The 20,982-nt window shown below is 35.8% G+C and overlaps 1 long non-coding RNA gene across 1 annotated transcript in view; it reads right to left on the bottom strand.

Moving 5' to 3' along the window:
- The window catches only part of LOC131416280 (uncharacterized), a 43,128-nt gene that overhangs the window by 6,625 nt on the left and 15,521 nt on the right, over positions 1–20,982 (bottom strand). The window contains exon 2 of the long non-coding RNA XR_009222572.1: positions 7,589–7,671. This is a non-coding gene — a long non-coding RNA (uncharacterized LOC131416280). The remainder of the gene's footprint in view (positions 1–7,588; positions 7,672–20,982) is intronic.

Here is a 20,982-nt window from a genome sequence, read left to right as displayed (position 1 = left end):
ACATACAGAACTATCTAATTCCAAATTAGAAAGCTAAATCTATGTTTTCAGGTGAAACATTTTAAAACATTATATATTTTTTTATTACTTGAGCTTTTTAAAGTTAGTGCTTTAAACTAATCTTGGAACACCTTGCAAAATGTGATGCGAATGAAACTTACAAGAAGGAATAAGCTTTAAATTCAAGATGGCGGAAATTTAATTTCCATGCTGACCTTGAGTATGTCTAGGGAGGAAAATTGGCACTCTCCTAACAAAACAAACCAGAGCTTCATTTCTGTATGGAATGAAGTTTGAAATGAATATGGAATGAAGGTAAATATTTAGAAGATTAATTTCTTGAGCTTCCTCAAGATCTTACTTTTACAGGACTTTGAAACTATCTTCTCCGGGGACAAAAGAAAGTAATTACCTCTCCTCCACGTGGTGTTTAATCATGCTCTATTTTTCAAAGAACAGCTGTGCAACACTGGCTGGGCTACAAATTAAACACACCTCCTTCAACTTGCCTAGATTTAAAAGATAATGAGTATGTTGGGTGATAGAATCTGAATTCCAAAAGATTTTAACAGGCTGGAGCTATAGGCTGATAATGAGATGAAAGTTATCAAGGATAGATGTAGCATCTTATACTTGGGTCCAAGAAACCACGTAAGCAAAAACGAGGTGGAGAAGACAGGACTTAATAGCAACAAAAGAAGAGAATGAATTAAAAACCACAAAATTTGGAAGCTTTATTTGATAGGAAGTTAAATATGAGTCAGTGGTTTGATCCAATTAACAAAAAAATGAATGTGACTTATACTACATAAGTAAAAGCACTCAGAGTTCAAGACCTCACTTAGGTTGACACAGCAAAAACAATTGCGAAGGACTTCAGGCTCTTTGCAAACAAATGCCATCACTGTTAGTTTAAAGTTTCTTCAGAGATCAAAGGACCTGACTGACATACTGTTTGTTTTACTAGTTTTACTAAAACTCCAAGTGTTCCTCTTATGACAATTTGTAAACTCAGATACATGGTGGCATCAGAATGTTATGCATATGAAAATATTAGCATATATACCACATATAAATCAGTAAAAAAGGTTCAGTTGAAATGAGGTTATGTTGGAGAACTATCTGTTTAACTTTGCCCCACTCTTTAAATTTATATTACTTTCATAAATCTGACAACCGACCATTGTACAATACAGAAAGGAAAATATGATTCTATATAAAAATCACAAAAGGATCTGGGAATATGACATATAAGACAGTTTTGAGGCTTCACTGTGGAGCATAAAGAGTGCAACATGACACATTTGACAGTAGAAAAAATAAATCTGTAAGCATATGTAAAAGAGAGAGGTCATTAGTACCTATGTGAATATTCATTATTACAGAATTAGTATATTTCCCAGGTGGAAAGTGTTTTCTTGGCTTCTCTCTTTAGAAATAAATCACTGTAGTAAAACCTCTCAGAGGAATGTCAGGTGGGTTTTCTGGAAATATTTACCATAATTGATTTCTGTGGGTTCCTAAATGCTTTAGTCCAAAACCTCATTTATCAACTTTCTGTCTATTTCATTGTAATTGCAGAGTTTTCTATTACTATATCATGACAGGTCAAAACAGTGCGGTGAGAAGGAGCACCTGTGTTAGAAGGACGGAAGCACATTCCACACCAGCCCAGCAATCCAGGTCCTTGACAGTAATTAAACCTACAGGGGAGTTATCCTTGTTTGACAAGGAAGGAGGTGGAATGATTTGCAGGACTTATTAAGTCTTAATAACAATGCTGCATACCTACCCCAAAACTTTCTCTGAATTTTTGCAGTGTCTGTACACATTTGGCTGAATAAGAAGATTGAATAATTTTGTTCTGCAACAAAGTAGTTACATATTTATACTTGCTCAGCAGTACACCTGAATCCTAGAATCACTGGTCCCATTAATTGAACAATATGAACATGCTCTTTGAAGAAACTGATATACCAAATTTTACTATTCTAATACCAATTCATTGCAGTTAGAGACTTCTGGCCTGGGATCTAGAAACAATCCCATTTTAATGGGTTGATTGCTAAATCTCTTGACTTCTGCATTTTGACCTATTCTTTATCTTTTCTCTGCAACTTGACTCATTTTCCTTTTCACAATTAAGCTTTGTCCCCACTCTGCATCACTTCTCCAGCTTTGACAATTTGCTTCTATCTTTGCCAAGAACTCTGAATCTAATTTTGACTCTACTGCTTTTTCTACACTGGACATATCTTCTTGTCATTCAATGGCAGTCTTGAGGAACCCTAAATTCTAGATGTCCTGGTATAGTCCCCTTCTTCCACCCACCCTACCCTCCCTCCAAATCTGACCAGCACACAATCATTCAATCTATGTAAGTTTCAAACAAAAGCATAGAAAACTTAGTTTTCAAAAAGTAAAAACCATCCAGACTTTTGAATACTACTGTTTGAGATGTGTTTAAGTCTTTGGAATTCAAAAATTTGTTCATTGCCACATGGTTTTTCCTCTGTTTAAGGGGGGAAAATGGTTTTAAAATAACTGAAAAGCTATTTTAATATATATCTTCTAAAAACAGCAAGACTTTACCTTAAGTAAATGGAAGCAGATGGAAGTTGAGTTTTATCTAAATAATTCATTTACATTAAAAGGAAAGACAGTTTGAGGAAAATTCATTAAGCTAAACTAGATTCAATGCAAAATAGCTTCAAGTAGCTGAGCAAACCCCTAGGTGGTGAGATTCACTTCAGGCTCATCCTTATGAACCCAAGTTCCACTAGATAGGAGGCGACCACACAAGCTCCGCTTGCTAACTAGTACTCCCTGTTCTCTCAAGCTTCCATGGCTGCTACAGAAAGTGAGAAGCCCTCCCTATGGAAAATGGCAAGCACAAATCTTGCTGCCAAATCCTGCTTTTGGCTCTTGGGTATGTCATGCTGTGACTGCTAATTTTTGTCCTTTTGGGAAAGGAATGAGAAAGATTTCTGCACCGAGTCTGAGTTTGAGACAAAGTTGGGAGAAGAGCAAGAAAAGAAACAGAATTCCCAGAGTAAGATTTAAGAGGAATTAGATTTTTGCTGCCTTTCCTCTCTCTGCTTGTGTGGGATCCCTGTGCTGCTTATAATAATTTGACTTTCTGTCTCTTCTCACATCCTCTTTACTATTTCTTGTGTTTTATTACTCTAACTCAAAAAGCTTCTTTTTAACTCTCAAATTTGACCTTTATTGTCATCATCATTTTATAGATGGAAAAGTTGAGGAACAGAGAGGCAAGGCTGCCCAGTTAATAAGTAGTGGAGCAGACTATGTAAGCACTAAGCTGTGCTGCCTCCCAAGAAATCTAAATGTGGTAATCTGAACTGGAATCCACAGTAGTAGCAAACAAAATCAATAAGTGTGTTAGTTTTTTGTGACTCCCTTTATTACAGGTTATGTAAGACTGACAATAAACATTAGAATTACGTAAACCCACAACACAAAAGATTTTGAAATACTTGTCTCATATAGACCTGGCCTCTGCTTTCTGGATTTTTCTGTGGCTATGGAAACTTCAGTGTGAAGTATTCTTTGGCTGTATAAAACATCTTTTTATTTATCTGACATATCCTAATAAAAAATCAATACAATGGGACAGTTCCCTTTTCTCCATTCCATCAACAAAGAACATCCTCTTCAACCCAATTAGCTGCCTTCAAATGCATGCCCTTGGCATAAGAAAGGCAAAACCAAAATTGGGAATGGATCAGTGTGCAACCGTCCTTGCCACTAACAGGCTATGAAGGGCAGTGCCTGTTGTTCTTGGATAAATGGCAATATTTAAATATGTTATAAATAGTATCAATCCTGGATCTCAACCCATCAGACATTGGGGCAAGTGTTGCTTACAAACACAGTTCCTAAGGTCAACTAACTCATAGCTAGTTGATAGGTTGTGTAAAACTACTCTTAGGTACATCTGCAAAATGACTTTAGTAAGTCATTAGTACCAAAGCCAGCCAGGTACAACACAGTGCAAGATAATAATGAGGACATCAAGTGCACCATCAAAGCAAAGTCGTAGTTATTAGTTGACAAATATCACACAAAATTTATGCATATTGTTTTGTTTTGTAATGTTTTGTTTTGTTCCACTTGTGATATTTCCGCGTGGTATCCTCTGAAGATAAACTACATCTGATTAGAGTACAGAAATACTTTGGGTTGCTAGTTCTTAGCCTAATCTTTACTGAGAATATTGTCATTCATGTTTTTCTGAGATTACAGAATGGCATTTCACATGTAAGCTACAATGGTACCTAGTGTCCCTAACACAGTGAGGGGGAAAAAATTAAAATGACTGTTAGTCTCTAAGTTAAAATTTTGATTCATAATATTTCAACTCTGATGCATTTTAATATCGGTATTTTTACCCTAAGAATGTTGAATGCCTTTTGGAAAGCATAGTTGAAACTCAGAAGTCCTGTTCTTCTTAATATGTAAAAATATTTAATAAAATGTCTATAGGTGTTTCAATGAAGATTTTAGTTAGACAAAAGCTGTACAGAAAGATCCTTTTGTTAACAACATGTGGGTCGTATAATCGAGATAGCATGTAATCCATAGTAATACTTAGAAATAAGTTCTTAAATTTGTTGACCGAAATGTTTCCTTTTTTACCTGTTGGAATGTGTGTGTGTGTGTGTGTGTGTGTGTGTGTGTCTGTGTGCGCACACGTATAGGTTGTATAAATAAATATTCAGTGACCAATAAGCTGATTAGGAGATGGTATAAACTAACAAATGTCAAAGCTAGATCAGGTATCAGACTACATTCTTATTTCAAGGAGTGTCCTTAGAATATTTTATTGAACCAATTCACCATTTATTTCAAATCAACTAAGGATTTTGCAATTAACAAGTTAAGGTATCAAGGAGAAATGAAAGGTTACTCATTAGTGGCAAAATTTAAGAAGGAAATAATAAAATAACTCCACTCTAGAATACAAACAAGGTAAACACTGTTTCTGTAAGCAGGAGAAGGAAGTTAGGATGATTCATTTCTTAAGAAGAGCACAACGTCATCACAGCTAGATTAAGTCAATACATATTTTCTGAGCATCCGCTTTAGGTAAGCAATGTTCTAGGCTCCTCAAGGATGCAGATATGCACACCCTTGGTATCATTCCTCCAACAGGAAGACTTATAAAGAAATGTTTAAGAGGCAGGAATCAAGTTACAGTGCAAAATAAGAAGCAGTGCAACTAGGCACTAAGTAAATGGTAGAAACCACCAGTCTACAATGACTGAGGAAACCTTACATAGAAGGAGGGAGTTAAAAAATTGATAGGAATCTCATGGATAGAAAGAAGAAGGAAGACTATTCCAGAATAATGTGAGCAAAATTTTATATGGAGCAAACCAGTCTTGAAAATATTAAATAAAACAATTCGACTAGTAGAGCCACATTGGGAGTGATATCTTTTTTCTTTTGTAGTCCTATGAGGGATTGTACTGGCTATTGGGGGAAGGGAGTTAAACAGTGTTTTGACTGGCTTTCCCATAAACCATTCCACTGCTTTGTAATTGAGGTGCAGTCAGTTCCACTGACAATCCATAATGAGCAGGCCTCAGTTAATAGTGAATATGTCTTATGGTTTTCAATACCATCTATACATTGAAGACTCCTAAGGTAATAACTCCAGTCTGGGTCTCCCAAGAACTCCAGATTCACATAGACAATTTTATACTGAGTATCTCCACTTAGATGTCTAATAGGTGTCTCAAATTTAACATACCCAAGACTGGGCTTCTCATATTCTCCCACCAACCTGTTCTCTTGCCGTCTTCCCCATCTCAGTTGGTGGCAATACCATCATCCTCCCAGGTAGTCAGGCCAAACATTTTGAATCATCGTTGACACCTTCCATTATCTCACACTCCATGATGCCCAATCCCACCTCAAATGAGATGAATGGACAGAATGTTCCTTGGATCTGGTGGGCTGCTGTGGGTATAACTCTCATGCTCTAACCCCCACCCTGCACTGAGCCCAGCCCACAGTGAAGAGAGCCATAACTGTACTCTGCCCCGGGCAATAGAGCCTGCCCTTCCTCCTTTCTGAGTCTGAGGGTGATGGAGGAGGCAATAAAGACTGCTTGCTTTACTCAATCAATCAATCAATGGATCAATCATCTGAACATTTCTCAGTAAAACACTTTAATAGCTTCACCTCTCATTCAGAGGTAAAGTGCTTACAGTGAGCTACCAGGCCCTTCAGATCTGGACTCCTCTTACCTTTCTGGTCCTATATGCTCCTATTCTATGCCTGGCTCACCCTGCTCCAGCCACAGCCTTTTGCTGTTCCTCCAATGTTCCAGGTATGCTCCCACTCAGAGCTTTGCCCTGGCACTTTTCTCTATCTACAATGCCTCCCTCAAGTGCCTCCTCTCTGCCCAGCATTGATCACTTACCATATTTGGCTATTTATTCAGATGTTACCTTCTCAGTGAGCCTTTCCTGGCAACTTCATATAAGGGTTTAATTTAACCATTTCCCCATGACTTGCAACACTTTCTAACACCCTTCCTTCCTTTACTTTGCTCCTTAGCACTTTGCCACTGAAACACTATGTAACTTGTTTATTGGTCTTATTTTGTTGATTGTCTTCATTTCTACAATGTAGGCAGGGGTTTTTGCCTGCTGTAAAAATTGCTGCATCCCAAGCACCTAGAATAGTACATAGCCCAGAGTAGAACTCAAAAAATATTGTTGAATGAATGTGTTGTTGGAAATGAATGGATAAATGTCAAGAATTGTAGATAAAAATGAAATTTATTGATGAACCTGGATTTATACTCTAGGTAAATTTCTCCAAAATGTTGACCCTCTCTCCATTATATTTGTTTCCCTTAAAATGTGTCTCCCAAGATTAAGCACTGAGAATGTCATGTCATATAATTCTTGCTTATTACTGCACCTTTAATTCTCCGAAGTAGTTAAATAGGCCTATTATATTTCTGATATGAAAAAAAGGGTTGTCCTTGGGTTAAAAATAAACCATATCTGCTATTGGTGGGGGGCGAAGAGGGCAGAGATAACAACCTCACATTCTCCTTTATGGGCAGCTCTCTTGGGGGCTGTGAAATCCTGGGTGGAGAACCACAGAGGCGGCAAATTCTAAGTCTCACTAAGGAAGCCTGTCAGATGGATGGAGCTTAGTTTGCCAACGTGCTGCTTCATTAATTCTCTAACCACTCTGTGGGTGTGACAGGGACTGCTGTACATTTTGAAAAGAGTTTTAATTGGGCTTTCAGTCAATACAGTTTTCTGAAACTAAAATTGAAAGGAGAAATCCCTCACTGGAAGGGTTCAGTGGACACATAAGCTGCAGTGAGAAGGAAGTAACTCTTTGAAGTAGTGTGTAGGAAGGGGAGACACCATATGATTAAAAGCAAGTCTCAACTGAAAGGTGTGACAGGGGAAGAAAGTAGTTATTATTTCTCCTTGACCTTGAAGTCTTCAACTTCAATGTCACCTTCAACTTTCCCATTTACCTGCTCTTACAGACATACCAACAATCAAAGGTACAGCGCTTAGTGTAAACCTACCAAGTAGGATGTGAAATCTTCTCAGTAATATCCTCATGGCTTATTTAAACAATCATCCAATTTTACGTCCTCTGTAAGTCTTCCTAAATTGGAAATACAAGGTGAGTTAGTTAGTTAAAATATTCAATTGGAATTGCTAGATTATAAATTTGATACCTAAAATACACTATAAGCTTTGCATTGTATTAGCTCATCTCTCTTTCCTCATTAACTTACTGGTTACAAAAGAGCTACTTATGCAATGAAAAGTGATTTCCAGCCTCTATGGTTTCCTTCAATATGTATTGATAATACAACCTAGAATAACTACACAGAATCTAGAAAATTCTGACAAGTGAAAATTGAGACATATCAATGAGCAATAAAAAATTTAAATTTGTTTCCTCCTCAAAGATTAATATAAGTATATATATTATTTCAATTTTGTGACACATTTTAACAGAAGTTCTTTGAGTAAACTTCTTGTGGACAAGGCCTTTGCATAAATTTAAGATCTTCACAAAATCTAGTATAAGCATTTGAAATATTTTAAAGAAAAATTGAAATGTTTTCCTCCCTGTTGTTCTGCATGCCTAAAATCCCAGCCTTCTTTATGTGTGAATCCATCAGTGATTTAAAAAAAAAAGATAAATAACTCTATGAACAGCAACTTCAAGTCTGTCATAATGAATTTAATGGAAAAAAATCTGTAACACCAAAATAAATTTTAAAGTGATTGAAGCCTTAAAAGCAAATTAAAACTGTAAAATAATTAAAAGAAACAACATGTGAACATTAATTTAATTATAGCATGTAGAAGACTTCTCAAAGCATAATTCTAAAGGCATAAAACATTTTAACTTTCTGTATGTCAAATTTTATTGTAAATAAATTTAAGCTATACATGTATGACAGATGTCTTAATTTTTTATATTCCTGATACTCGTAATACAGAAATCATTTTTACAAACCAATTCAAAAGAGGAACATTTCAATAGGAAAATAGGCAAAGGAATTAATGAGTGATTCCAAAATAGAAAGTACAAATGGCCAAAAGACATGAAAAAAATATTAGTGAATATAATGGAATATTATAAACTCATTCTTTTGCCTTTGAGTCACAAAAAAATTAAAAATAAATCATAATTCTCTTTGTTGGCAGTGATACAGGAAAACTTCTATAAATCTCTCAAGAGCAAGTGGCATTAAAAATCAAAAGCCTGGAAAATATGCATACATTTAATTCCGTAATTCTATTTAAGAATCTGTCCTAAGGGCTTAACCAAATATGATACAAAGCCTTTGTCAAAGATGAATGCAATGATACATATGAAGAATGTTCCTTGAAACACTACTTAGAGTATTAAAAAATTGAGGCAACCTAAATTTCCCAAAACCAGAGATTATAAATTATGGCATATTCATACTTTGCAAGTAAGAATAATAATGCTGTATAAGATATTATCAACATGGAAAATGTTGATGATGTATTGCTAAATGAAAAAGTAAATGGACGGCAGATTATAATGCAGATTATAATACAGGTAGGTCTTCACCAAACTGCTCATATTAGCTTTGTCAAGTTGGTGACATAATGATCTTCCAAATTTTCTGCAATGAGTATTATATTTGTAATTAGAAAAACGCGATATCTTGTAAAATTTGTAATACTTTACAACCAGCAAGTAATCTCTTAATGTTAAAATAAGTAGCAAAACCTCAAGCTCACATTTTTATTTTAAACACTGATTGCAGGAAAATGATAATCCTCAAGGCATTCACTAGATCTGCCATAATATTGTATGTATGTGTGTGTTTGTGATTTTATTCCATATGTGTGCAGTCTTTTTTATTTTTTGCAAATCAAAATAATCTTTTCAGGGAGTTACACGTGGCAAAATTCTTTCAACTGTGAGCCCCCCAAAAGACATTCTGTTCGCTAAATGTTCCTTAAGAATTCTTTGGTGTACCAAGTATTTGTGATATATTAACATAGGTATGTATTCCTAATGAATCACTCCTTCACATGAGCTGAGAATGTTTTCTGCCTTTTTAGCATGTTGGAATGCAACATAAATATTGAGATACTTGATTAAGATGAGTCTTGGGGCCTAAGGAGAATAAACTGGACAGAACTTCACTTTTTGCTGTCTACAGCAGGAGCTGTGTGTACAATAATACCACATTCTAGTTCCATAATACCTTTCGTCAAAAAGACTCTAAAGTCCATTATGGAACTAATTAGGAGATTCCTACCTATTATAAAACCCAGCCCCCCTGGTTTGACCACAGCTGCTTTGTGGCAGTGAAAATACAATTTGACAGCTTCTTGTTTGTCTTGAGAGGAAGTAAAGAATAACTTCTCTAATTAAAACCACAATGATTTGGCGGGATTTTATTTTTCTTTAAGAGGGAGGATAGTGTAATTACACAGACTGGAATGCAGCCAAAACAGTAAAGTTGACTACTTGAAAGTGAAATACCAGAAAAAACTTGCCTACATTAATAAACTGTTGGGGGTAGAGGGATGGGCATGAGAAGGATACACAGGACTCTCCCTACTGGTTTGTGAATTGAATTTACCACTAAAGATAACTAGATATTCATTTTGAAATCTGATGAAAATACTCAGTTTTCCTCCATCATTTAGCCTGCTAAATAAATAGATTTTCTTATCAGTGCCTAGAATTTTCACAGGCAATGCTGCTGAGGATATTATCTTGTGCTGGATTCAGACTAAAACTGGTGCAGGCCGGTGGACCATCTATATTTGTCAGTTGATTAATTAGAGTTGGTTCTGAGTCAGTTAATGACATGACTATCACCAGGGCAAACTGGAGTGTAAGTTTCTAGGACAGGCAGTAATTAGTGTCTCCAGATGTTGTACATGGAATCGAGTTAAAATACATGGAAAAATTAAAGTCGAAGTAGTTACAGTACCTTTGAGAGGCTGTTACCATATTCAGATCCACATGCAAAATGCTAAGTAAAGAGGGCACCAGGGCTTGGTAGAAACAAACATAACTATGGAGTCACGAACTTGAACATAGGCTTTGCTGCCTTGGACTGTTAATGCTACCATGCTGATGGCAAATTGTCCTGTGAGAGACACACAATAGGACCAGAGAAGAAGGTAATTTGGGTGCTGAGCTTGGGCTCACAATTGAGGCTCCCAAGAACAAATCTTCATCAGTTGTTTTATATTGTTTCATACTTTTGGAGAGGCAGATCTTCGGAGTGGTGCAAATTGAAAGATTTCTAAAGTTTTGCGAAGTCAGTTTTGAATCTATTCTCAATTTCAGCAGTACTTCTTCATCTTTTTTTTCCCCACCCACTCTGCTGTTTCTTGAGTGCAACATATTATCAAACTATTCTAGTTTCTTATTGAGGGCCATGTTTATCCGTCCAAAATTGAGGAAATAGTTAAGGCGGCTAAAATAATATAGGTAAAGTAGTATTTACTCAAAATATAATTACTAAATACCTATTATACACAAATCATTTTACATAACATAGTAACTGAGATAATCAACATTTAATAAATGTTGATTTCATCCTTCTTATGTACTACCAAGGTTAAATTTTCTCAGATACAAAGATGGTGTAAAACATAGGGACAGTAAATATAAACAAATGTAGTATAAAATTCTGAGAGGGAATTTTAATCTGTGTTCCAGAGAGATCTTAGGGATTCAGGCCCATGAACACATTGGAAAAAGTGTGTATTTTTGTACTTACATGTGTACGTTTTAGGGAGAATCCATACTATTCTTTATATTTTTCAAAGATTATACCACTCCAAAAATGCAAATAAAAATTGATTGAAAAAAGGAAATAAGATACAAAATAAGTTAGGAAAAATGCTGGTTGGTACAGACATTTGTTAATAATTGTGCTTTGAAAATGTTTAAAAACATTGTCTATTTATTGCCTGGTTTTGGAATGGCGCAAAACAGTTCCAAAGCAAGACTAATATCCATAGGGAGGACTTTCTTCTCCCAAGTAGAAATTGGATCGTTGAAATATTGAGAAGAGAGTAACGTAAAAATAAGAGTCAATGAAGAGTCTTGGAACTTCTGAGATGTCAGAGTGAGAACTTCCATAAATCCACTCCTCCATAGAAGCAACGAAAACATGGAAAAAAATATCCAAATCAAATTTTTCAGAACTCTAGAAATTAACCAAAGGCTTGCAACAATCAGAGGAGTATTTATTCGAGAAAAACTGCTGAACTTCAGTAAGAACAACAAGATTTATGGATTTGAAACTTGACCTATAGCTATCCCTTTCTCCTTAGTTCTGAAGTCACCTTGCAAACCAACAGCCTTGGAGCCATGGAGCATGGGGGCAGAACAAATTTGGAGCTCCTCAAATATTTCCATCCGCAGAACATCATCAGTATTTGGTCTACCTCGAAGCTTCCTGAAAAATCCCTATCCGTAAGGCATTGTCATTATTTGACCTGATTCAGAGCTCAAAAGCCTATCTCCAGGGCATTTGTTGAAAACAATCAGCAAAAATTGTTTAATATCACAGATGCCGTCAGTATCTGTTAGGGCAAACAAGAAGGTGGACAGAAATATAAAAGGAAGACCTGGCAATGAGGTGTTCACAGGGGTCTTTGAAAAGATCTGACATATTGCTGGGGATTTCAAAGTCCGGATGTATAAGCAGGGCTGTATATATTCTGAGGAAAGACATGAGTGCCCCAATCTCTCATCTCTGGTTGGTTTTGAGGCTCTATACAAGCAGGAAATAAAGGCAAAGGCAGAATTATAAATTGCTGGAGTTCCCCAACACAAATAAAGTTCCTTGGCAAAGGGTAGAAGACTTACTGCTTCAAGCCATTTTAGAACATCTCTGACCAATCATTTGCCAACCACTTAGCCAATCAAACACAGACTTCAGTGGCTACCCACTACAGGGAATACAGACTTTGCAGAATTAGTCTCAGAAAATCACTAAACAAAGAAACTCAGCAGCAATAACAACAAAAACCACCACCAACAAATCCTGGGGAGGGGACCTGAATTCCAAATTTGCCACATTATAGGATCTGAAATGTCCACTTTCCAACAGGAAAATTATGGCTCAAACACAGGAAAAACGTTATCAATAGAAACTCTTCCTGATGGGACCCAGATTTTAGACTTACTAAACAAAACCCTTTAAATCAGCTATTATGAATGTGTTAAAGGAACTAAAGGAAATCACATCTAAAGAATTGAAGGAAAGTATGACAATGATGCTTCACTAAATGGAGAATATCAATAAAGAGACAGAAATTAAAAAAAACAAATAGAAATTTTGGAGTTGAAAAGTATAATAACGGAAATGAAAAATTCACTAGAGGGGCTCAACAACAGATTTGAGCTTGCAGAAGAAATAATTGGCAAACTTCAAGATAGGTCAATTGAGGTTACCCAGTCTGAGGAACAGAAAGGAAAATCTGTGAAGACCAATGAACAAGGTCTCAAGGAACTGTGGAGCATCAACTGTGGAACATCATCAGGCATACCAACATACACATAACAGGAGTCCCAGAGGCAGAGGAGAGAGAGAAAGGGGCAGAAAGCATATTTGAAGAAATCATAGCCATAGACTTCCCAAATCTGATGAAAAACATCAGTGTATACATGCAAGAATCTCAACGAATTCTAAGTAAGGTAAAGTCAAGGAGATCCACACCTACTCAAACTGTCAAAAGACAAAGAAAGAATCTTGAAATCAGCAAGAGAAAAATGATTCACTGAGAATGAGAGATCCTCAATAAGGTTAACAGCTGACTTCTCATCAGAAACCAGGGAGGCAAAAGACAGTGAGAGGAAAATTCAAAATGCTGAAAGAAAGAGTCAACCAGACATTCTATACCAATCAAATCATCTTTCAAAAATGAAGGGGGTATTGATTTATGCCAAGGTAAACAAAAACTGAGAGAATTTGTTGCTTTCAGACCTGCCCTACAAGATTTACTAAAGTAAGTCTTGCAAGCTGAAATGAAAGTTAAGTTTTACTAGACAGTAACTTAAATCCAAATGAAGAAATAAAGAGCATCTATAAGGGTAACTATACAGGTAAATATCAAAAGCAGCTAGTAGGGCCGGCCCCGTGGCTTAGCAGTTAAGTGCGGGCTCCGCTACTGGCGGCCAGGGTTCAGATCCCCGGCACGTACCGACGCACCACTTCTCGGGCCATGCTGAGGCTGCGTCCCACACGCAGCAACTAGAAGGATGTGCAGCTATGACATACAACTATCTACTGGGGCTTTGGGGAAAAAAAAAGAAGGAGGAGGATTAGCAATAGATGTTAGCTCAGAGCTGGTCTTCCTCAGCAAAAAGAGGAAGATTAGCACGGATGTTAGCTCAGGGCTGACCTTTCTCACAAAAAAAAAAAAGCAGGTAGTAAACTTAATTTTTAGTAAATCTTTTCTTCACTTATATAATTTAAAAGACAACAACATAAAGCAACAATTATAAAACTGTGCTGGTGGACTTATCATATATAAAGATGTAATTTGCATGAAAATAATAGTACAAAGAGGGGGTAGAACAGAGCTATATTGGAGCAAATTTTTGATATATACTATTTATTTAGTATTAATCTGAACTAGATTGTTCTAAATTAAGATGTTAAGTATAATCTCAGGACAACTACTAAGAAAATTAATTATCAAAAATTATAATAAAAGAAACAACAAAGTAATTAAAATGGTGCACTAGAAAATATCTGCTTAACACAAAAGAAGTGAGTAATGGAAGAATATAGGAATGATATAGGAATGAAGACATTAAATAATGCAGAGAACAATTAGCATAATGGCAGGTGTAAATCTTATCTTAAACTCTCTAATAAAAGAGGCAGATATTGACATAATGGATTTAAAAAGTAATCCAAGTATATACTGTCTACCAGAGAGACACTTCAGATTCAAAGGCATAAATACGTTGAAAGTTTAAAATATGAGGAAAAATACACGATACAAACAGCAACCAAAAGCAAAAACTGATATAATTGAAGGGCAAAATAGATGATTCAAAATAACAGTTGGAGAATTTAATGTTTCACCTTCAAAAAATGGACAGGACACTTAAGCAGAAGATCAATAAGGAAACAGAAGACATGAACAACACTAAAAAGGAACTAGACTTAAAAACCATCTATAGACTACTCCATCCAACAACAGCAAAATACACATTCTTCTCAAGTGCACATAGAATATTCTACAGGATTGACAATATGCTAGGTCATTAAATGAGCCTTAGTAAACTTAAAAGAACGGAAATCCTGCAAAGCATGTTCTCCAACCACAATAGAATTAAATCAGAAATCAGTAATAGAGGGAAATTTGAGAAATTCACAAAAATATAGAAATTAAACATCACACATCTAAATAACCAATAGGTCAAAGAAAAAATAACAAGTAAAATTTAAAAATGCTTTGAAATGAATTAAAATTAAGAGACAACATACTAAAACTAATGGGATGCAACTAGAATAGTGTTTAGAGGGAAATTTATAGCTGTGAACATCTATACTGAAAAAGAAGGAAGATCTTAATAACCTAATCTTCTACCTTAAAGCACTGGAGGAAAAAGAGCAAATTAAACCTAAAGCAGCAACAGTAAGAAAATAATTTTAAAAGTTAGAGCATAGGGGCCAGCCCGGTGGCGCAAGCGGTTAGGTGCGCGCGCTCCGCTGCGGCGGCCCGGGGTTCGCTGGTTCGGATCCCGGGCGCGCACCGACGCACTGCTTGGTAAGCCATGCTGTGGCGGCGTCCCATATAAAGTGGAGGAAGATGGGCACCGATGTTAGCCCAGGGCCGTCTTCCTCAGCGAAGAAAAAGAGGAGGATTGGTGGATGTTAGCTCAGGGCTGATCTCCTCACAAAAAAAAAAAAAAAAAAAAAAAAGTTAGAGCATAAATAAGTGAAATAGAGAATAGAAAAATGACAGAGGAAATCAATAAAACCAAAGTTGGTTTTTTGGAAAGATCATCAAAATTAACAAAATGTTAGCTAGGCTGACCAAGAAATAAATAGAATATACTCAAACTACTAAAATCAGGAGTAAAACAGGGCACGCCACCACCGACCTTACAGTAGAAGGATAAAAAGGATCATAAGGGAGTACTATGAACAACTGCATATGCCAACAGATTAGATAACTTAGACGAAATTTAAAAATTCATGGAAAAACACAAAATACCAAAAGTAACTTAAGAAGAAATAGAAAATCTGAACAGACCTATAATAAGTAAAGAGATTGAATTTGTAATTTAAGAACTTTCAGTAATCAAAAAATCCCAGGTCCAAGTGGCTTCAAGGTAAATTCTACCAAATATTTAAAGAAGAAATAATACCTATTCTACACACACTCTTTAAACACACATGTCCAAAAAATAGAAGAGAAGGGAGCACTTCCTAACTCATTCTATGAGGCCAGTATTGCACTGATAACAAAACCAGACAAAGATACCACAAGAAAAGACTATAGTAGGGGAGAAAATATTTGTAAATCATATATCTGAGAAAGGACTTGTATCCCAAATATGTAAAGAAGACTTAACAACTCAGTAATAAAAAGACAAGTAACCCAATTAAAAATGGACAAAGGATTTGAAGAGACATTTCTCTGAAGAAGATATAAAAATTATTAATATGCACATAAAAAGATGCTCAAATTTATTTGTCATTAGAGAAATGCAAATCAAAACCACAGTGAGATATCAATTCACACCCACTATGGTGGCTATGATCAAAAGATAGACAATAGCCAGTGTTGATGATGAGGTGCAGAATTTGGAACCCTCTTATATTACTGGTGGGAATGTAAAATAGCATAGCCATTTTGGAAAACAATTTGATAGTACCTCAACATGTTAAATTCTAGTTGTAGGTATATGCCTAAGAGAAATAAAAATATATGTCCACACAAAAACTCATACAGAATTTTCATATAATATTTTTCAAAATAGTCAAAAAATAGAACCAACCAAAGTTTTCATCAAGATGGGGAAACATAATTTGGTATACAATTGAATACAATTGAATATTATTGGGCAATAAAAAGGAATGATACATGCTACAGTATGGATAAACCTTGAAAATATTACGTTAATACTAAGTTAAAGAAGCCAATCACAAAAGAACACATATTACATGATTCCATTACATGAAATAGTCAAATCTATAAAGACAAAGTAGATGACTGGTTGCCTAGGTCTGAGAGGATGGGGTAAATGGAGAGTGACTGCTAATGTGTATAGGGTTTCTCTGGGGTGCGGGGTGGGGGGACGGTGATAAAAATATTCCAAAATTAAGTTGTGGTGATGGTTGCACAACTCTATTAATATACTAAAAACGGCTGAATCCGATACTTTAAATGGACGAATTTGATGTCTGTGAATTGTATCTCAAAACAGCTGTTTAAAAAAGTCAGTGAGGGCCAGTTTATATGTAGTTCACTGCCTCCATGAGAAAATTTCTTTTAGAGTAACTCTATATCACATTATATAAGGAATATCAGACTCCAGCCTCCCACCTATTAATCATGTGACTTTGGGCAAGTTATTTGAATTTTCTGAGATCCTGATCTTTCCACTTGAAAATGGAGGAAATAATACCTCATAGGGATTTTGGGATACATTAGATATCCCCACATTTTAGATCCTTCATAAATGTTAGTTCCCTTCCTTCCTTCCATCAGGGGCCATGGACTCAAGAGAAAAATAATAAAACCATAGGCAATTTTCAAAATTATGAATAGCGAATTCAACAAATGTAACAAATCAGAGTTTATATCTAAGTTTTATGTTTTGGAGGGGAAAAATAATTAAATAAAAGAGGCAAGCAGTTATGAAAGAGATAGGGAAATCTACACAGAGAGAGAGAGAAGTCAGAGGAACAAACACAGTGAGACAGACTCAAAGAATCACCAATTTATACAAATTTTTAAAAGGTACATTTGGCAAAATTAAATGGGATCTTAGATATGCCAATGAAAATTAAAACCATGTTGCATTTTGCTGGTTCAGAGAAATTTATCTAAAGGTGAAATTTGGCCAGTGGCCCAGGGGACTCTATAGCTCAGTTTGTCCTGGAATCTGACGAGGTGATAAAGTGGAGAAAGAGTAGAAAAATAAACTTCACTAATAGAACTAAACAAATAAGTTACCTCTAATACACTAATTTTTTCTTGATTTAAACGTCTTGTTTTTGATGTTTCGATTGTATTCTAAAGAAGTTTAGACCAAAATAGTCATAATCACATATGTAAGACTTTGCTTTGAGTGGGTTTCAATCAACTGATCTTGGAAAAAACACTCAGTAATATTTGATAGGGTGTCACTCCTCTAAATAGATTGTGCAGAAGCAGGCACACTGTGTTGAATGGTATTGTAGAAGACAGAATAATCATTGAAAGACCAGTTTGTAGTTTTGAAGATAAAGCTTAATAAAATCCTAATAGTGTAATAACCTAAAGATAAGAAAGAATATACTGAATACTGTACTTTTATGAGGTTTATCTTGGATTGAGAGTAAGTCATCTAGTTTCTACAATTGATTAATGGGGTATCCTTCCAGTTCACACAAACTAAATATTCTCATGATACGATTTTTCAAGATTTTTGTTATATTTGCATCCCAAATTTTATCCTTTAATTTTTGCAATTCTATTGGCATTATTCTTTAAGTATGGGATAGATAGGATATTTAAGATAAATTTTTGCTCTTGAGCACTGATGTTCATACTTAATAATGGTTGTCTCTCAATGTCCTACTTTCTTTATGTCCTCCTCGGATTAATTTAAGTAACATCCCTACCAGAAACCTGTCTCAATAGCTGTTTTCCATATCCCTAGTACAAAGCGATAAAGCCACTAACGTCGACATTGCAGAAAAACACTGCTTTCATCGTGCCACCCCCCCCCATCCACTTTTAAAAATCTTCATTGCTTACATGGCACAACCAGATTCCCTTATTCAGTGTTCGGATTCTTCTGAAACCTGCCTTCAGCCCTCATTTCCAAACTTACACACCAATAACTTAATCATCTAGCACATGGTCATCAACTATCACCTCCAAAATAAATTTGCTCTTTAGGCTCCTCTAGTAAAAAATGTTACTGCCCCCAGGAAAAAGTCCAAATTCCTTAATGTGTCATTAAAAAAAGTAGGGGGGGGGGCTGTCCTTACCCCACAGAACTCCTAGTTTCCCGCCACGTGCACTTGCCCCAGAACCCCATGCCTGTCCTCATGCTGTTGCTGTGCCTGTAAGCTCTTCCCACCGACCTGGTGCCACTGCTCCTCTTTTTCAAATGTTACCTCTTCAGCGAAGCCCTTCCCTGACCTCCTTGGCAGGGTTTGTTGTTTTTCCCTCTACGCTCCCCTAGTGTTTTATTCCTATCTCTGCCTGCCTCTCCCACTTGACCATAAATTCACTTGTGTCAGGGGTCATACCATCAGGGTACATCAGTGTCTAGAGCATACCCTGGTACTGTAGATTTCTGCTGAATGTGAACCAATGAACTAACAAACAAATGAATAAAAGGCCAACAATGCAAGTTATTTAAATAGGGAAATAAGGCTGGAACACTAATATTTTACTTGCATAACAAACTAGAAAAATCTTAAGCAGTGGTTTCAAACTCAAAAGCATAGCTCCTGGAGGGTCCTAGTCTTAGAAGAACATTTTCTGTGTTACTGTTGCTAGGCCAGAATTCAAAGAGTTTTTCTGGTTCTTCTAGAGCTGATTATTTCTCACAGTTTGATTTATGAGAATCATGACACTCTGTAAGGAAAGCAAAAAAAGATCCACTTAGCTGTAAACAGTGCTCATTACAGAAAAACCTCCAGCCAGGTCAATGCAGAAGGCCTCAGGGAATACTAAATGAAAGAGTGGATTATTTTCTCTGCACGCACAAATTATTTTTTAACTGTAAAAAGCAATGTGAAGGTGTGTCTTCTTAGCAGCAATATGATTAATTTCTAACACATGAGAAAAAAATATATGAATTACCCAAAAAAGTTCTAATTTTTAAAACAAATTCAAGGAAAAATTATGAAAATTCAAGAATAAATATTACATATAAATTTTCCACACCTCTTTTGGATAATATAGGATAGTTATCCATCCCCCCTCCAGTTTTATTGTAAAATTCTGTTTTTTAATTAAAAAGACTGAGGCTTTTTTTTCTTCCCATACTTTAAACTGCTCAGAAATTGTAAGATTTGAAAGACCTTTGGTAATAGCCAGAGAGTCCTGCCATTAACAAGTGCTAAAAGAATAACAAAACACCTAAAATGATAAGGTACTAGTGTCTGAGCTAAATATCCCTTTAATTGGAAAAAGTTCAAGTGTTAGTATTCACCATTAAGCAGTGATTAAGAGATACATCATGTGCTTTTTTTAGTACAGTAGATAACAACATGTCCAATTTTAATGTAAATTTAGTGGAAATTTTAGTATGTTACTTTAAAATGCTCTGATTAGTTTAGAGGGGTAAAAAAAAAGTCTCTATCAGTGAGCATACCCATAAAGAGTTAACAGTAAAGTTCCTTAAATAATTTTGTTCTCTGAAATTGTTGCCATAACTGGCTGGAAGGTTTTCATGTTTAATAAGCACGTATTATATCCTTTTTTAAAAAAATAAAATCCAAAAGAGGTGTTCATTCTTTTCTCCGTCCTAGAAAAACATCTACTCTTGTTTGACCTCTTTCCTTGCTCTCACTGACTGATCAAAGAAAAAGGCCTATTTTTTCTGTCTTCTTAAAGAAAGATCTATTTTGACAACATTGTTTTCCTCGAGGGAATCTTTAAATAGCCAGGTAACAAGAATTCTCAGAGCAAATGGTACAGTGAGTGTGAAAGTGAGGAATGACATTCAGGACAACTTTTTCTCTAGTTTCGCATTCAGGGAGCTCAGTTTATTAATGAAGGGATTTGGTCTAACCATGTTCCCCAAATATTGCTGTCACATTTAGTAAATTGCTGTTATCTATTTAATATGATAAGCTCATCCTTTCTCACAGCTTTGTCTATCAGCCAGTTCCATCCTTTCACCCTAAATCCAGTCTTGCAATGCCAAATGCTTTCTGGGTGAATTCCATATTCACTTCCACAACCTGAGATTCAACTGTTAATCAAGGCTTGTACAAAGGTAGTTTATTTTATTTGGGAATATAATCTTGGAGAACCAGGGTGAGAGGCAGTGGTTTTGAACAGGGATAGAGGAAAAACCAATTCAGAAATGTGTTTTGGGTGAGCTGCCGCTTACCAGTATTCATTATTCAGTCTCACAGGATCTTCTAGGAGGCCTTATGAAATATCTTTGAGAATTGATGGCTTGGGAGCAACAGGGGGAAGCATCCTTCCATTGGTCCCCATCCCCATTACTTCAGGCTGGAACTTAAGTAAT

This window comes from Diceros bicornis, chromosome 17, assembly GCF_020826845.1.
Source record: "Diceros bicornis minor isolate mBicDic1 chromosome 17, mDicBic1.mat.cur, whole genome shotgun sequence".
NCBI lineage: Eukaryota > Metazoa > Chordata > Mammalia > Perissodactyla > Rhinocerotidae > Diceros > Diceros bicornis.
The sequence above is the reverse complement of the archived record's forward strand: the minus strand, read 5'-3'. Positions and strand labels throughout refer to the sequence as shown.